Source organism: Desmodus rotundus, chromosome 5, assembly GCF_022682495.2.
Source record: "Desmodus rotundus isolate HL8 chromosome 5, HLdesRot8A.1, whole genome shotgun sequence".
NCBI classification, from domain to species: domain Eukaryota; kingdom Metazoa; phylum Chordata; class Mammalia; order Chiroptera; family Phyllostomidae; genus Desmodus; species Desmodus rotundus.
The window spans coordinates 85,065,753-85,085,193 of record NC_071391.1 but is presented as its reverse complement, the minus strand read 5'-3'; positions in this window follow the sequence as shown (position 1 = coordinate 85,085,193).

Here is a 19,441-nt window from a genome sequence, read left to right as displayed (position 1 = left end):
TAAAAAAAGAAAGTTGTTAGAACCTAAGAGTTCTCATTACAAGAAAAAAAGCTTTTTTTCTTTTCTTTTTTCTTTTTTTGGTAACTATATGAGATGATGGATATTAACTAAACTTTATGGTAATCATCTCAAAATATATGTAAGTCATTATGCTAACACCTTAAACTTACATAGTGTTGTATGTCAATTATAGTTCAGTAAAGCTGGGAGAAAGTATAAAACAGCTCATTTTTAAAGTGGACAAAAAAGTAAAGCTGACACTTTGAAAGAAAAGTATATGAGCCAATAAACACACAAAAAAGTGTCCAATATCATTGGTCATCAAAGAATTGCAAATTAAAACCAATATCCATTAGAGCAACTACAATTAAAGAAACTGACATACGAAATGTGGGAATGAAATGGAGTAACCAGAACTCTCACACATTGCTGGTGAGAATGGACAACAGAAAAGTTTTGACATATACATGTACCTTATTTTTTTTAATTTTAATCTTTTATTGTTATTCAATTACAGTTGTGTACCGTTTCTCCCCATCCCTCCACCCCATCCCAGCTGAACCCCGCTCCGTCCCCCACCTCCACCCTCCCCCTTGATTTTCTCCATATGTCCTTTATAGTAGTTCCTGTAATCCCCTCTCCTCACTGTCCCCTCACCACTCCCCCCTGACCATTGTTAGATTGTTCTTAACTTCAATGTCTCTGGTTATATTTTGTTTCCTTTTTTATTCTATTTATTATGTTCCAGTGAAAGGTGAGATCATATGGTATTTGTCCCTCACCTCCTGACTTATTTCACTTACCATAATGCTCTCCAGTTCCATCCATGCCCTTGCAAAGGGTATAAGCTGCTTCTTTCTCTCTGTTGCATAGAATTCCATTGTGTAAATATACCATAGTTTTTGGATCCACTCGTTTGCTGATGGGCACTTAGGTTGCTTCCAGTACTTGGCTATTGTAAACTGTGCTGCTATGAGCATTGGGGTGCACAGGTTCTTTTGGATTGGTGTTTCAGTGTTCTTAGGGTATAATCCCAGCAGTGGAATTGCTGGGTCAAAGGGAAGTTCCATTTTTAGTTTTCTGAGGAAATTCCATACTGTTTTCCACAGTGGCCTCACCAGTCTGCATTCCCACCAACAGTGCACTAGGGTTCCCTTTTCTCTGCATCCTCTCCAACATTTGTTTGTGGATTTGTTTATGTTGGCCACTCTGACTGGTGTGAGATGATACCTCATTGTGGTTTTGATTTGCATCTCTCTGATGGCTAGTGATGCTGAGCATCTTTTCATATGTCTCTGCGCTCTCTGTATGTCTTCCTTGAAGAAGTGTCTGTTCAAGTCCTTTGCCCATTTTTTAATTGGGTTCTTTGTCTTCCTGGAGTGGAGTTGTGTGAGTTCTTTATATATTTTGGAGATCAGGCCCTTGTCTGAGGTATCATTGGCAAATATGTTTTCCCATACTGTTGGTTCTTTTTGTAATTTGGTGCTGTTTTCTTTAGCCATGCAGAAGCTTTTTATTTTGATGAGGTCCCATTTGTTTATTCTTTCCTTTATGTCCCTTGCTTTAGGGGATGTGTCTGTGAGGATGTTTCTGCGTGGAATGTCTGAGATTTTCCTGCCAATGTTTTCCTCAGGACTTTTATGGTGTTACGACTTATATTTAAGTCTTTTATCCATCTTGAGTTTATTTTTGTGTATGGTGTAAGTTGGTGATCGAGTTTCATTTTTTTTGCACATAGCTGTCCAGATCTCTCAACATCATCTGAAGAGGCTGTTTTTGCTCCATTTTATGCTCCTGCCTCCTTTGTCAAATATTAATTGACCGTAAAGACTTGAGTTTATTTCTGGGCTCTGTATTCTGTTCCATGGGTCTATATGCCTGTTTTTATGCCAGTTCCAGGCTGTTTTGATTACGGTGGCCTTGTAATACAGTTTGATATCAGGTATTGTGATCCTTCCTGCTTTGTTCTTCTTTCTCAAAATTGCTGCAGCTATTCGGGGTCATTTATGGTTCCATATAAATTTCTGAAATGTTTGTTCTATATCTGTGAAATATGTCATGGGTACTCTAATAGGGATTGCATTGAATCTATACATTGCTTTGGGTAGTATGGCTATTTTGATGATGTTAATTCTTCCAACCCATGAGCATGGTATATGCTTCCATTTGTTTGTGTCTTCCTTAATTTCTTTCTTCAGTGTTGTGTAGTTTTCTGAGTACAGGTCTTTTACCTCCTTGGTTAGGTTTATTCCTAGGTACTTTATTTTTCTTGTTGCTATAGCAAATGGGATTTTTTCCCTGATTTCTGTTTCTGCAGTTTCGTTGTTGGTATACAGGAATGCTTTTAATTTCTGAGTATTGAGTTTGTATCCAGCTGTTTTGCTAAATTCATTTATTAGGTTGAGTAGTTTTTTGGTGGATTCTATAGGATTTTCCATGTACACTATCATGTCATCTGCAAACATGACAGTTTCATTTCCTCCTTTCCAATTGGGATGCCTTTTATTTCTTTTTCTTGTCTGATTGCTGTGGCTAGGACTTCCAATACTATGTTGAATAGGAGTGGTGAGAAAGGGCATCCTTGTCTTGTTCCTGATCTTAGTGGGAAAGCTCTAAGTTTTTGTCCATTGAGTATGATGTTGGCTGTAGGTCTCTCATATATGGCCTTTATGATGTTGAGGAATGCTCCCTCTATTCCCACTTTGCTGAGTGTTTTTATCAGAAATGGGTGCTGTGTCTTATCAAATGCTTTCCACATGTATTGATATGATCATGTGATTTTTGTCTTTGCTGTTCTTTATGTGATGTATTATATTTATTAATTTGCGAATATTGTACCATCCTTGCATCCCTGGGATGAATCCCACTTAGTCATGGTGGATGATATTTTTAATGTATTGCTGGATGCGGTTTCCTGATATTTTTTTGAGAATTTTAGCATTTATGTTCATCAGAGATATTGGCCTGAAGTATTCTTTCTTCGTTGTGTCTTTATCTGGTTTTGGGATTAGGATGATGCTGCCTTCATAAAAAGAGTTTAGAAGTCTTGCATGAGTTGGGATTTTTTCAAATAGTCTGTGAAGGATAGGGGTTAGCTCTTCCTTAAATGCTTTGTAGAATTCTCCTGTGAAACCATCTGGTCCAGGGCTTTTGTGTGTTGGGAGTTTTTTGATTACTGCTTCAATTTCGTCTGCTGTTACTGGTCTGTTCGGGTTTTCTGCTTCTTCTTCATTCAGTTTTGGAAGATTCTATTTTTCTAGAAATGTGTCCATTTCACTTAGGTTTTCAAATTTCTTGGCATACAGTTTTTTGTAGTAATTTCTTACAATCCTTTGTATTTTGGTGGTATCAGTTGTAATCTCTCCTCTTTCATTTCTAATTGTGTTTATTTGGATCCTCTTTCTTTTTGTCTTGATGAGCCTACTTAAAGGCTTGTTGAATTTGTTTATCTTTTCAAAGAACCAGCTCCTGGATTCATTGATCCTTAGAATTGTGCTTTTAGTCTCTATATCATTTAACTCTGCTCTGATCTTGGTTATTTCCTTCCTTCTGCTTGCTCTAGGCTGTCTTTGTTGTTTGTCCTCGAGTTCTTGTAGGCATAGGGTTAGGTTGTTTGTTTGAAATGTTTCTATCTTTTTAAGGTAAGCCTGTATGGCTATGAACTTCCCTCTAAGGACTGCCTTTGCTGTGTCCCATAGGTTTTGGGTTGTTGTGCATTCATTTTCATTTGTTTCCAGAAAGTTTTTGATTTCTTCCCTAATCTCGTTCTTGACCCATTCATTGTTTAATAGCATGCTATTCAGTCTCCATGATTTTGAGTGTTTTGGGGTTTTTTTCCTTTGGGGTTGGTTTCTAGTTTCAGTCCCTTGTGGTCAGAGAAAATGCTTGATATGATTTCAATTTTCTTGAATTTGTTGAGGCTTGCTTTGTGTCCTATCACGTGGTCTATCTTTGAAAATGTTCCATGTACACTTCAAAAGAATGTGTATTTTGCTTTTTTGGGATGAGAAGCTCTATATATATCAGTTAAGTCCATTTCATCTAAGGTATTGTTAAGTGACACAATATCGTTCTTCATATTTTGTTTGGAAGACCTTTCCATTTTTGACAGTGGGGTGTTAAAGTCCCCTACTATAATTGTGTTGCTGTCGATAACTTTCTTGAAATCCTCCAGGATTTTCTTTATTTATTTGGGTGCTCCTTTGTTGGGTGCATATATATTAACAATGTTTATGTCTTCTTGGTGGATTCTTCCTTTGAGTATTATGAAGTGACCTTCTGGGTCTCTCTTTATGGCCCTTCTTTGGAAGTCTATTTTGTCTGATATGAGTATTGCTACCCATACTTTTTTTTCCTGTCCGTTTGCTTGGAAAATTTGTTTCCAGCCCCTCACTTTCAGTCTGTGTAGGTGTTTTGTCCTGAGATGGGTCTCTTGTAGGCTGCATATGTGTGGGTCATGTTTTCTTATCCATTCAGCTATTCTATGTCTTTTGATTGGAGCATTTAATCCATTTATGTTTAAGGTTGTTATCTATAGGTAGTTATTCATTGCCATTTTTTCATACCTCTGTTCCTCTCTCTTTCTCTTTTCCTTCCTTTCCTTAAAGCAGTCCCTTTAGCATCTCTTGCTGAGCTGTTTTGGTGGAGGTGTATTCTTTTAGACTTCTTTTGTCTGGGAAGCTCTTTACTTGGCCTTGTATCTTGATTGAGAGCCTTGCTGGGTATAGCAGTCTTGGTTTCAGGCCTCTGGTTCTCATTACTGGAATATTTTTTGCCATTGTTTTCTGGCTTGGAGCGTTTCCATTGAGAAGTCAGCTGCAAACCTTATTGGGCCTCCCTTGTATGTTACTTCCTGTTTCTCCCTTGCTGCCTTTAAGATCCTGTCTTTGTCTTGGAATTTTGCCATTTTAAGTATGATGTGTCCTGCAGTGGGCCTCTTCGGGTTCTCTTGCTTGGGACTCTCTGTGTTTCCTGGATTTGGGTGACTTTTTCTTTCATCGGATTAGGGAAATTTTCCATCATTACTTTTTCAAAGAGGTTTTCTATCCCTTGCTCTTCTTCTTCTCCTTCTGATATCCCTGTTATATGGATATTATTATATTTCATGTTGTCCTGCATTTCCCTTAATCCCTCTTCTTTCTTTCTGAGCCTCTTTTCCTTTTCTTGCTCTTTCTGGGTGTTTTTTTCTACTTTTTCCTCCAGCTTCCTGACAACCATTTCTTTGAACTCAGTATCTGATAGTTGACTTGCCTCCATTTCATTTAGCATTCTTTCTGAGGGTTCCTCCTCTCCTTTCATTTGGGGATTGTTTCTTTGTCTTCCCTTTGTTTGTGATACTCTTCTTGTTAGTCTCTGCTTCTTAAATTGATCTTTTGTGACTCCCTGGTTTATTGTATGAACTTCTATGGTAGAATGCCAATAGGATTCAGTGGTGCTGTCTTCTTAATCTCCTGTGCTCACTGGTCTTGAGCTGAGGTTTATGGTTCTAGCACGGTCCAAGTCTAGTCTTTTCAGCACTCCAGGTTTTATTGTCTCACCTGTGGGAAAAAGAGAAAGGGGTGGGGGCGAGGAGAAGGGAAGGAGGGAAAAGGAGTAGAAAAGGAAGGAAGCAAGAAGGAATAAAGAAAGATTGGAGGCAAGATAAAAAGGAATTTTAACAAAAATTAAAACAAAACAATAAATAAAAGAAGGCAGGAAGAAGGAATAAAAAGGTAAAGGATGTAAGGAAGAAAGAATAATAAAAGAAAGAAGGACTGAAAGGAAGAAGGAATTCAGGGGGAAAGAAGGGGAAAAAGAAACATCTTCTGCTGGCTTTAAACCCGTCAGGTTAGTTCTGCTGGTCTTCCTGTCTGTGAAATGAGAGATGGTGGTTGGAAGGATTGGTTTCACTTTTCTCCCTTCCTGGGCCACACTCTTCGCTGTTGTTCAGCCTGCAGTCCAGTTCCTCAGGGTCCTTATGCTCCCCACCAGGCCTTTAGTTCACCAGTTGTGCTGTCCTTGAGTTGCACCAATTAGGGGCAACTCACACTTCCCCTTCTTGCTCTTTGCTGTCTTAGATGCTAGGGGCTCTCGGTGCTGCTATGGGGTAGTTCAGCCCCTTACTGGGTCGAGTCTTTCTGGGGGAATGCAGTCTCCCCTAGCCCTGCACTCCCCTCCGCTGGGAGTTCTGCCTTCCTCCTAGAGAGCCAGTAGGCCCTGCAGGGCTCTATGTGTGCAGGGGGGAGTTGTTCAGAACTGGTGCTTTTATGTGTGGTTGCCCGTGGGCAGCCAGGCCTTTGATCAGCCGATCCACTGCTTTGGGCCTGGGTCACAAGGCCACTCAGTCCACAGCTTTGGGCCTGTGCATGGGGCAGGTAGCCTCTGCTCCTGGTGCATACCCACCTGAGGTTTCAGGTGTGGGCGCCCAGTCTGCTAATCTGGTTTCGTGCAACCGGGCTTCAGGGAGTGCTGGGGCTGCTTATCCAGAGTTTACATTCCAGGGGCTGAGGGGGGAGGGGCGCCAGAGGCAGTGGCTGCTGCAGAGAGTTCTCTAACTAGCTGCTGAGTGCCTCTCTTTTCTCTTTTTCTTTTTGAGAATTTCTTCCTATTCAGCCCCCCTGGTCCAAACAAGCACCTGGCTGCTCACACAGCCCAGCCTAGCTCTCTCCCAAGAATCCTGCAGCAGACCCTGTGCCTGGGCCGGGGGCTTCAACCGCCCTGTTCCCCGTGCAGGTCCCAGGGACCTTATTGTCCTTAAGCACTCTTTTTACTGTCAGATCTTTCAATGTCCTCTATCTTTGGTCTCCGATCTTCATATATGCTGGAATACCGTTGGCTGTTCGCTCTGTTCCTCAGATCAGCTAGGTGTTTCACTGGTGCTGAGGGGAAGTGGACTCTGCTCCCACCTATCTCGCCGCCATCTTCTGGTAGATCCATACAGGTACCTCTTAAGTTGGCAATTCTAATTCCTCTTTACCCAAGAGAAATGAAATATATATGTCCAAAGTGACTTGTTCATAGCAACTTAATTCACACTAGTCAGTAAGTGGAAATGACACAAATGCACATTAACAGTGAGTGGATAAACAAAGTGGGCTGTGTTCTACAAGCAATTCCTACCTAGCAATAAAAGGAAATGAACTACTGGTGAGCACAACAGTGTGATTGACTCTCATAGACCTTATGTTGAATGAAAGGAACCAGTCACAAAGGAGTACATGTAGATTTGATTCCATGTATATAATATTCTAGAATAGAAAAAAATAAATTAACCTATGGAGGAAAAAACAACATAATTGCTGCTGATTTTAGGAGGTTAGTGATTGAGAAGAGACACAGTGGAACTTCTGGGAAGGCTGAAATTGTGATAGAGGTGTAGGGTTACACACATGCATCCTTTCGTCAAAATTGTATAGGTAAGATTTATGCATTTCAATGTATGTAAATTTTACTTTAAAAATAACCATAAAAATTATATTATTTAACTGTGGATGAGGAGTGTTTAGTGCTATAGATAAAATAAGAATGGCAAAATGGTAATTGCTGAAGCTGAATGATGGTTAAATGAGGGTTTATTATACTCTTCTGTTTACTATGTACATGTCTTATACTTTCTGTAATAAAAATTGAAAGAAACATTATACCTTTTGCTTTCTGAAACTATAGTTATCCTTCCCTGGATAGCCAAGGAAATTGAATTATAAAAATAGTTTTGGCTCAGAGTTACCTTGTGGTTTACAGTTTTAATCTAAATGTCCTAAATGGCCTAACCATCTTTCACAAGGCCCTCTTGATAATTTCTCCCAAGTCTACATTAGGTCCTTATGCAAATAGGCCTCCAAATGGTCCATCCTAGAAAGTCAGAATTTCTTAACTGAATATGTACATAAGGCTTCCTGATGATAGAGTTATAAATCTATTTAAGAAACTGAGAGGACTTCTTCTCAGGCAATAAACTTTGACAAGATAGGTTGGGTGACTTGTAAGGATCTACAACTAAGAAGGAGCATAGAACTATAATTTGAATGTCTTCAATCTGAGTCCAGAATTAAAAGGCTTATCTATAAAGATGTACTGGTATGAAGCATATTTTTTTTAGTTTTAAAGATTTTATTTATTTATCTTTAGAGAGAGGGAAGTGAGGGATAAAAAGAGGGAGAGAAACATCAATGTGCAAGAGATATATCGATCAGTTGATTCTCACACGCCCCTAACTGGGCACCTGTCCTGCAACCCAGGAATGTGCCTTGACTGGGAATTAAACTGGTGACCTTTTAAATCACTCAATCCACTGAGTGGATTGAGTGGAAGCTGGCACTCAATCCACTGAGCCACACCAGCCAAGGCAAAGGATGTTTCATTTTAAAGAAAAAAAAATGAATGCAAAGTAGCTTAAGACTCAAATGGAATTTATTGGAAGGATACTGAAGTACTTGACAGAATCAAAGGGCAAAAAATCTCTGGAATCAAAGAAAGCACTGGATACCACAGAAAGTTCTGGATACCACAGAAACTAACTGCGAACTCAAATACCATTGACAAGGTATGTTCTTCCTTTCATTTTTGTTTCCTTTTGTTTCAGTGGGAGTTCCCCAGAAATTTGATACTGATGTTAAAGTCCTAGAGATTTGTGTTGTGTCTTAAAACTAAATTACAGAGGAGACTCCTGGTCACGACGGTAGTGTAGGTAAACACAGCTTGCCTCTCCCACAACCACACCAAAACTACAACTAAATTACAGAACAACTGCAATTCAGAATTTCCAGAAATTGAGCTGAATGGAAGTCCTACAACTACGGAATTAAAAAAGAAACCACGTCAAGACTGGTCAGAGAGGTGGAAATGGGGAACAGCCTGGTCCCACATCCACATGTAGTGAGTAAGAATTGGGAGGGATATCTCAGGAGAGAGGAGATCCAACCCCACACCAGGCCCCCCAGCCCAGAGTTCTAGTGCCAGGAAGATAAGTCCCCATAACTTCTGGCTGTACACACCAATGGGGATTGAGGCTGTGGAAGACAGAAACTTCTAGAGTCCCAGGCAGTTGCTCATAAAGGGCCTATGCAAGGACTTACTCAGATTCATTCCTTCTGAGTTCCAGTGCAGAGCCAGAAGCTTGAAAGGCACCAGAGACATGCAGGGAGGAGCAGAAGTTTCTGTCATCAGGGCAAGAGCTGGGTGTCAGCATTCTCCCAGAAAGAAGTGCTGGCAGAGCCATTTTTCCTTTGCTGAGCCCTCCCGCAACAGAGGTGGCAGGTGGAAGCCATAGCTGAGAATCTAACCTGGCTTACACTTTATGCCCCACCCTGGTGATTTCCTGAGGCTTTGCTCCACCCAACTTTCTGGCCCACTTAAGATGTTTACAGTGGCTTATTCATATAAATTCCTTGTCTTGGCTCACACTTCATACGTTTTCTAAATTCTCTCAAAAAAGAAGCATCTGGCTTCACGAGCCCCGTACTTCTTGCTAAGTGGTTCCAGCCCAGCACTAGCAGCAGCTGGCCTTGGATCATAGCTTGGCCTCATCTGGGCCACTGCACTGCCAGCACAAGCAGCAACCACCTGCAGATCACTTTGTAGCTTATCCTGGGTAGCCCCAGAGAGAACACTGGAGGTGGATAAACTAAGATGTGCCAACAGCAATCAAGGCTCAACTACAAGAGGGCATACACAACCCACATGGTGGACACACCTCAAGTACCCAGCTTGGGTGATAGGGGAGGCTGTGCTAATGGACATTGTAGGACACCTATAGCATAGGTTATTCTACCAAGTTTGGAGGATGTAGCACATCTGCCTAATACATAGGAACAAACACAGGGAGGATGCCAAAATGAGGAGGCAAAGAAAGATGGCCCAAATGAAACAACAGAACGAAATTCCAGAAAAAGAACTAAACAAATGGAGACAATCAATCTCCCAGATGCAGAGTTCAAAACACTTATTATAAGGATGCTCAAAGAACTTAGTAAGGACCTCAATAGCATAAAAAAGATCCAGCCAGGAAAGAAGGAATATACTAACTGATATGAATAATTTACAAGGAAACAAATCAGATGTTTGGAATGTAAAGAAGCAAAAAACACCCAATCAGAACAGCAAGAAGGAAAAAGTATCCAAATACAATGAAGACAGTGCAGGGAGATTCTGGGACAACCTCAAGCATACCAACATTCACATGATGGGAATGTTGGAAGGACAAAAGAGAGATCAAGAAATTGAAAACTTATTTGAAAAACAATGAAAGACAACTTCCCTAACTTGGTGAAGCAAATAGACAGACAAGTCCAGTAGGTGCAGAGTCCCAAACAAGATGAATGCAACGAGGCCCAACCAAGACACATTATAATTAAAATGCCAAAGGTTAAAGACAAAGAGAGAATCTTAACAGCAGCAAGAGAAAAGCAGTTAGTTATCTACAAAGGAGTTCTCGTATGACTGTCAGCTGATTTCTCACACACACACAAAAAAACCCAAACCTGTGCATACCAGAAGAAACCAGCAAGAAATATTCAAAGGCATGAAAAGCAAGGACCTACAACCAAGATTACTATACCCAGAAAAGTTATAATTTTGAATCAAAGGACAGATAAAGAGCTTACCAGACAAGAAAAAGCTAAAGGACTTATTATCACCAAAACACTATTATATGAAATATTAAAGGGTCTTCTTTTAGAAAAAGATAAAAAATATGAAAAATAAAATGGCAATAAATACATATCTATCAACAATTGAATCTAAAATACAAAATAAATGGACAAGCAGAGCAGAAACAGAATCATAAATACAGAAACCGTTTTGTTGGTAGCCAAATTAGATGAGGTTGGGGGGATGGGTGAAAAAGGTGAAGGGATTAAGAGGTGCAAAATGGTAGCTACAGAAAAGTTTTGGAGAGGTAAAGTAGAACATAGGAAATATATGCATGACCCATGGACATGGACAATGGTATGGGAATTGCCTGAGGGAGTTGTGGGGAGCTGGGTGTTGGGGGACAAATGGGGAAAATATGAGACATTTCACATAATAATGGTTTTGAGATGATGAACTCCTTTAATTTTTTTCTTGTCTGAGTAGCTCTTCATCTGCTCTTTGATTCTAAATGATGATTTCTTTTTTTTGATATATTTATTGATTATGCTATTACAGTTATCCCATTTCCACCCCTTCACTCAACTCCATCCTGCCCACCTCTCCCTCCCACATTCCCCCCCTATAGTTCATGTCCATGGGTCATACTTATAAGTTCTTTGGCTTCTACATTTCCTACACTATTCTTACCCTCCCCCTGTCTATTTTCCACCTATCATTTATGCTATTTATTCTCTGTACCTTTCCCCCCTCTCCCCCTCCCAATCCCCTATTAGTAACCCTCCATGTGATTTCCATTTCTGTGGTTCTGTTTCTGTTCTAGTTGTTTGTTTAGTTTTCTTTTGTTTTGGTTTTAGGTGTGTTTGTTAATAACTGTGAGTTTGCTGTCATTTTTACTGTTCCTATTTTTTATCTTCTTTTTCTCAGATAAGTCCCTTTAACGTTTCATATAATAATGGCTTGGTGATGATGAACTCCTTTAACTTGACCTTATCTGAGAAGCACTTTATCTGCCCTTTCATTCTAAATGATAGCTTTGCTGGATACAGTAATCTTGGATGTAGGCCCTTGCCTTTCATGACTTGGAATACTTCTTGCCAGTCCCTTCTTGCCTGTAAGGTCTCTTTGGAGAAATCAGCTGACAGTCTTATGGGAACCCCTTTGTAGGTAACTGTGTCCTTTTCTCTTGCTGCTTCTAAGATTCTCTCCTTCTATGTAATCCTGGGTAATGGAATTATGATGTGCCTTGGTGTGTTCCTCCTTGGGTCCAACTTCTTTGGGACTCTCTGAGCTTCCTGGACTTCCTGGGAGTCTATTTCCTTTGCCAGACTCGGGAAGTTCTCCTTCATTATTTGTTCAAATAAGTTTTCAATTTTTTGTTCTTCCTCTTCTCCTTCTGGCACCCCTATAATTCAGATGTTGGAACGTTTCAAGATGTCCTGGAGGTTCCTAAGCCTCTCCTCATTTTTTTGAATTCTTGTTTCTTCATTCTTTTCTGGTTGGATGTTTCTTTCTTCCTTCTGGTCCACACCGTTGATTTGAGTCCCAGTTTCCTTCACATCACTATTGGTTCCCTGTACATTTTCCTTTGTTTCTCTTGGCATAGCCTTCATTTTTTCATCTGGTTTTTGAACAAGTTCAACCAATTCTGTGAGCTTCCTGATAACCAGTGTTTTGAACTGTGCATCCATAGGTTGGCTATCTCTTCCTCACTTAATTGTATTTTTTCTGGAGCTTTGAAGTGTTCTGTCTTTCTGGCCATTTTTTTTTGTGTGTGTGTTGGCACTTGTGTTACTTTAAGGGGAGGAGCCTTAGGTTTTCACGGCAGCGGGTACTGCTGGTCACTGCGCTGTGACACTGTATGTGGGGGAGGGGCCGAGAGGGAGCAATGGCGCCTGCTCCACTCTCCACCGGATTTCAGTCACTCCCTCCACTACCCACAATCAAATTGGACCCCTCTGGTGCTGGTTCCCGAGTGGGTGGGCTTGTGCACGCTCTAGGCCCCTGTGGGTCTCTCCAACACCCTCTCCTGTGAGGCTGGGAGTCTCTCCTGCTGCCGCCCCAACCCCCAGGGGCATTTTCAATCAGAGGTTTGAGGCTTTATTTCCCCGCGCTGGAGCCTTGGGTTACGCTGTCTGCTTCACTCCCCACAGTTCTTTCCGGTTCATCTGTGCGCGAGAGTAGGGCCACGGGGTGCTACCCGCCGCTCTGCCTGCCCTGTTCTCCGCCACTCTGAGTCCAGCCCTCTTGGTTTATCTGTGAGCGAATGTGTGTCCGCAGGGTCTGCTAGTGGTCAGACTGCCTGCCCCCTTTGTCCCACACTCCACCCGTCTGGGTCCCGCCATGGCCATGCGAGTCCTCTCTGCCCTGGTGCCAGTCTCCGCCCCTCCTACCTGTCTGGATGTATGTTTCTTTTTTATCTACTTGGTTTCAGACTTCCTTGCTGTTCAATTTTCTGTCAGTTCTGGTTGTGGGAGGAGGCACAGTGTGTCTACCTACGCCGCCATCTTGGTTCACCAATAGGTTCTAACAACTTTCAAATATACCATATAGCAGTTTTAACAATAGTCATCATGATGTGTATTACATCCCCACTACTTATTTATCTCACAACTGGAAGTTTATATCTTTTGCCCACCTTCCTCCAATTTCCCCACTCCCTATCCCCTTCCTCTGGTAACCACAAATCTGATCTCTATCTTTTTTTCTAAATTTGTATTTTATTTTGTTTTTAGATTCCACATATAAGGAAAATCACACAGCATTTGTCTTTCTCTTGTTTGACACTTTTTGTATTTCATTGTAGGTATTCTAGATATAAGTCTTTTCCAGATATATTCCCCAGTAGGTAGGTTGCCTTTTTATTTTCTTAACAATGTCTTTTGATGAACAAAATTGTTTCAATCTGATGAACTTAGTTACCCATATTTTTCTTTAACCGCTATTGCTCTCTGTGTTTCATTCACCTACTTATCCCTAAATCAAGAAGCTGCTGTCCTCTGCTTTCTCCTAATAATGTCCTTGTTTTAGCTCTTATATTTATAATATATATCAAATTAACTTTTGTATATGGTATAAGATATAATTCAAAGTTTATCTTTTCTTCTGTATGAATATTGATTTTGCAGCACCATTTGGTCAACGACCTTGTCTTTTAACTGACTCTGTAAGTACAGGTCTATTTTGGAACTCTGTTCCAATGGTCTAACCCATGGATCTCTTTGTCTATCCTTGGATGGGATTACTGTGCCTTTATGAGTCTTCATGTCAAGTAGTATAAGTCTTCTATATTTGTTCTTTTCTAAGATTGCTTTGGCTTTCTAGAAACCTTGCATTTCCATGTAAATTTTAGAGTGAACTTGTCAATTTCTATTTTTAAAAAACAACCTGCTAGATTTATCATTGAGGTTGTGCTGGCTCTATAAATCAATATGGGAATAAGTGGCATCTTTTAAAAAAATCTTTACCCACCGATATGCTTATTGATTTTAGAGACAGGGGAGAGAGAAAGAGGTAGAGGGGCAGAAACATTGATGCAAGAGAGAAACAGATATCCATTGCCTCCCTTAGGTGCCCTGACCAGGAAACAAACCCACAACCTCGGCATGTGCCCTGACTGGGATTTGAACCCTCAACCTATCCATTTTCGGGACAACCAGCACTCCAACCAGCAGAGTTTCTGCTCCACGAACATGATATATCGCTCCACTTGTTTAGGTCTTTAATTTCTCTCAGTTATGTTTTATAGGTTTCAACATAGTTATTCTGCATGTCTTTTATTAAATTATTCCTGAGTATTTTATTTATTTTTGATACTTGTAAATGGATTTAAATGTTTCCCAATTATTTGCTGCTAGGTAATAGAAATACAACTGATTTTTATATGTTGACCTTGCTAAACTTTATATTCTGAGACCTTGCTAAATTTCTGTTTTAGTTATAGTAGGCTATTTGTTTGTTTGTTTAGATTCATTAGGATTTTCTACATAAATAATCATGTTGTATGCAAATAGAGAATGTCTTACTTCTTCTTCGCCAATGCTATGTCTTTTCTTTCTTCTTGCCTAGTTGCATTGGTACAATTTGAATAGAAATTGTGAGAGTAGACATCCTTACCTAGCTCCCAGTCTTAGTGGGAAAGTGTTCAGAGTGCAGGTAATATGATGTAAGCTCTAGGTTTTTTATAGATGCCTTTCTTTTTTAAAAAAATAGATTTTATTGATTATGCTATTATAGTTGTCCCATTTTTTTCTCTCCTTTATTCTCCTCTGCCCTGTACTGCCCTTCCCACCATTATTCTCCTCTGCCCTCAGTTCATGTCTAAGGGTCATACATATAAGTTCTTTGGCTTCTCCATTTCCTAGACAATTCTTACCCTCCTCCCCCTGTCTATTTTGTACCTACCATTTATGCTATTTATTCCCTGTAACTTTCCCCCATTTTCCTCTCTGCTGATCTCCCTCCCTGTGATCTCCATTTCTGTGATTCTGTTGCTCTCCTAGTTGTTTGCTTAGTTTGTTTTTGTTTTTCTAGGTTCAGTTGTTGATAGTTGTGTGTTTATTATGGTTCAGAGTTTTGATCATCTTCTTTTTCTTAGATAAGTCCCTTTAACATTTCACATAATAAGGGCTTGGTGATGATGACCTCCTTTAGCTTTACCTTGACTGGGAAGCACTTTATCTGCCCTTGCATTCTAAATGATAGCTCTGCTGGATAGAGTCATCTTGGACGTAGTTCCTTGCCTTTCATGACTTTGAATTCTTCTTCCCAGCCCCTTCTTGCCTGTAAGGTCTCCTTTGAGAAATCAGCTGTCAGTCTTATGGGAACTCCTTTGTAGGTAACTCTCTCCTTTTCTCTTGCTGCTTTTAAGATTCTCTCCTCATCTTTAATCTTGGGTAATGTAATTATGATGTGCCTTGGTATGTGCTTCCTTGGGTCCAACTTCTTTGGGATTCTCTGAGCTTCCTGGACTTCCTGGAAGTCTATTTCCTTTGCCAGATTGGGGAAGTTCTCCTTCATTATTTGTTCAAATAAGTTTTCAATTTCTTGCTCTTCCTCTTCTCCTTCTGGCACCCCTATGATTCAGATGCTGGAATGTTTAAAGTTGTCCCAGAAGTTCCTAAGCCTCTCCTCATTTTTTTGAATTCTTGTTTCTCCATTCTGTTCCCAGTTGGATATTTATTTCTTCCTTTTGTTCCAAATCATTGATTTGAGTCCCAGTTTCCCTCACTTCACTGTTGGTTACCTTTATAGTTTTCTTTATTTCACTTTCCATAGCCTTCATCTTTTCCTCTATTGTGCAACCATACTCAACCAATTCTGTGAGCATCCTGATTACCAGTGTTTTGGACTGTGCATCTGATAAGTTGGCTATCTCTTCATCACTTAGTTTTATTTTTGGACTGTTGACCTGTTCTTTCATTTGGGCCACATTTTTTTTTTTGTCTCAATGTCTGTTACATTGTAAGGGGTGGATCCTTAGGTATTCGACAGGGTAGGGCAACCCACTTGGCTGCATTGTGGCACTGTCTGTTGGGGAGGGGCCCAAGAGGAAACAATGCCACTTACTCAGCTCTCCACCAGCTTTCAGTCACTGCCTCCACAACCTACAAGTGAATTAGGCCCTTCTGGGGCTGATTCCCTGGTGAGTGGGTTTGTGTACATTCTAGGACCCTGTGGGTCTCTCCAGTGAACTCTCCTGTGAGGCTGGGAGTTTCTCCAACTGCCACAACCACTACATGTTTTTATAGCCAGAGGTTTTGAGGCTTTATTTCCCCATGCTGGAACCTTGGTTTGCACAGTCTGTCTCACTCCCCAGTTGTTCCTCCTGGTGTATCCATGTGCAAGTGTGGGACCGCCAGCTGCCACCTTGATGTGCTTCCTCTCCACTCCTCCTACCGGTCTGAATGAATGTTTCTTCTTTAACTCCTTGGTTGTTGGAGTTCCATACAATTCAATTTTCTGGCAGTTCTGGTTGTTTTTTGTTTTTGCATTTGTTGTTTTCCTTCTTTTGGTTGTGAGGCATAGTGTATCTACCTACACCTCCATGTGGCTGGAAGTCTAGATGTCTTTCATCAGGTTGATGACACTTCCTTCTATTTCCAATTTTCTGGGAATTTTTTATCATAAAATGGTGTTGAATTTTGCTTGCTTTTTCTTTAACTATTAAGATGTGTTTCTTTTTCATTGTTAATATGATGAATTACATTGACTGATTTTAAATGTTAAATTAACCTTGTATTCCTAGAATGAAATCTACTTTGTCATTATATGTTATCCTTTATGCATATTACTGGATTTGATTTGTTAATATTTTTTTGAGAATTTTTTGCATTTATTCATGAGGAATTTTAGTCTACACTTTTTTTTCTTGTAATAAGGACTATATTTTTATGAATAAGTAATACAAAAGTGACTGGACATATGGGGGAATATATTGAAGTTGGTGGGTTTTTTGGTGAGTCTCCAATTATATGAGTAGACAATACCCCCTCTACATTAAGACACATTTTATATGTATGGTTTGCTTAAACATTGCTATGAAAATATAGTTGGTGTAATGTCTTAGGTGATTTCAATGACTCAATCCAATTGATTGCACAGCAGATTTGATGAACTGGATATAAAAAAATCATTAAATTGGCAAAAAAAAGGATTCAGACATATCTAATATATTCAGAGAGATGGATAGATAGATAGATAGGTGATAAATAGATAGATACAGAGAGAGGAGAGGGAAAAGGAAAGAGAGCAAAAAATTGTTTTTGTCATTTAATTATTATTTTCTTGCATTTAGATCTGTAAATTTCAAAATGAAAAAATTCAACTTACTGGGATTTGAAGAGAAAGTTTTCGGGTCATCTCAATCATCTTTGTGCAGAGAAGCATCTAAAAAAGCAGCAAATTCTGGCTGGCAGGGCCTTATTAACAACAAGTTTGGATGGAGCTTTTTTAACAGTTCTTTGGCCTAGTTTTCATTTGAGGACCTCTTTTGAAAAGCCAGTTACTATCTTAACTGGAGGGGAAAAAGATCCTTATATCTGACTAAAAGCTAGAAGGATAAAAGTGAACAAATTGAGGGAAAAGAGACAAGATAAGTGTTTCACATTGTTTTCAGATGTGAAAAGGGGGAAGAATATGGCACTAATGTGTTAAAAACACATGTTTTGACAAAACTGACATGAAATCTTTGAAGTGGGCTGCCTCCTGAGACAAAAAGTGTCCTTGTCTTACTTAAGAAGGACAATTTTGAAACCAGAGATATAGTGGAAGACATATATGTTCAAGACTATGCTTTAAGAATGTAATTTTAATAGTAAATTTTCTAGTAGTAATGGAACTGTTAAAAATCATAGAATATATATAATGAAACCACTGAAAATCATATTCATGAAGTATATGCAATGTCATAGGAAATGCTATGACAAAATGTAATAATAAGTCCATATACACATGTCCAAATACTGTGGGTCAAAGAAAAGTAATTAAAAATAATTAAAAATAACAACCTTAAGACACTAAGTATATATGCATAGAATAAATTCTTGAAGGAAATTACTAAACTGTTAATAGGGTTTGTCTCTGAGTGAGAAGAATATATGTAATTTTGTTTTCTGTTTAGAGTTTTCTGTACTTTTGAATTCTTTTCCAAAACCTGTATTATTTTTCTAATAATACTTTTTATTTGGCCTGGGAAGTGTGTCACATGATAGAAGAGAATAATTTTTCACTGGGCTTTAAAGATGTAGTGGTGAAATAGCCAGGGATTTAAGATCAAGGGCTAGCTGTGTTTTAGTTCAGACAACGTACTTGGCCTCTTAGTGCTTTGGTGAAAGTTCCCATGAGCCAAGTTTGGTTTTCAAAGGGAGTTTCAGGCAGCCACATCATAACAGCTTGACCACTCTCATCTCTGGTATGGAGGGCTGCCAGCTGCCTCACTCCCACTACTCTGAACACCACAGGCTGTAGGTTTCCCAGTTGCTCTGCACTGTTGGTGGCTTCATAAACAGGCTGCTGTGCAGTAAAATTTGGCCCTGATAAACACTGGGTACTGTTTTTGCACACAGGCCAGGTATACACTAGACAATGAACTCATTTTTAAGCCAGCATATACACATTTGATCCCGCTATTTAGACCTAAGTAGAGAGGAAAACACTGGGGGCTCGGCAACAGAAGACCTGGATGTGAATCTCTGCTTGAAACTGGGAAGATCTCTAACTACCTGCAGACTTCCATAGCTCATCTGTGAATGGGTAAATCAAATAATCTTTTCCATACCTCTGCATAAATTGCTGTGAATTTCAAAAAGTGTATGTGTTATCAATAAACCAATTTTAAGTTTTATATAAGAAGACAAAGAACTCAGAATAGCCAACACAAAATTGAAGAAGAACAAAGTCAGAGCACTGAACTATGCAATTTCAAGACTTACTATAAAACTAAGTAATCAAGACAGTGTGATATTGGCAAAAGAACAGACAAATAAATCAATGAAACAAGATAGAGAGCCCAGAAATATATCCACACAAATATAGTCAACTGATTTTTGACAAAGGAGCAAAGGCAATATAATAGAGAAGGGATAGTCTTTTTAACAAATGATGCTGGAACAACTGGACATGCACATACCAAAAAGAAAAAAGAAAAAAGAAAGAAAGAATGAATGAATGAAAGAAAAAAAGAAAGAATGTAAGAAAGAAAGAAAAAGGAATCCTAACACTGACCTTATACCCTTCACAAAAATTAACTTAAAGTAAATCATATACCTAAATATAAAATGTAAAACCATAAAATTCCTAGAAGAGAACATAGGGGAAAATCTAGGTTAGCTTGGGTTTGGCAATGACTTTTTAAATACAACAACAAAAACACAAC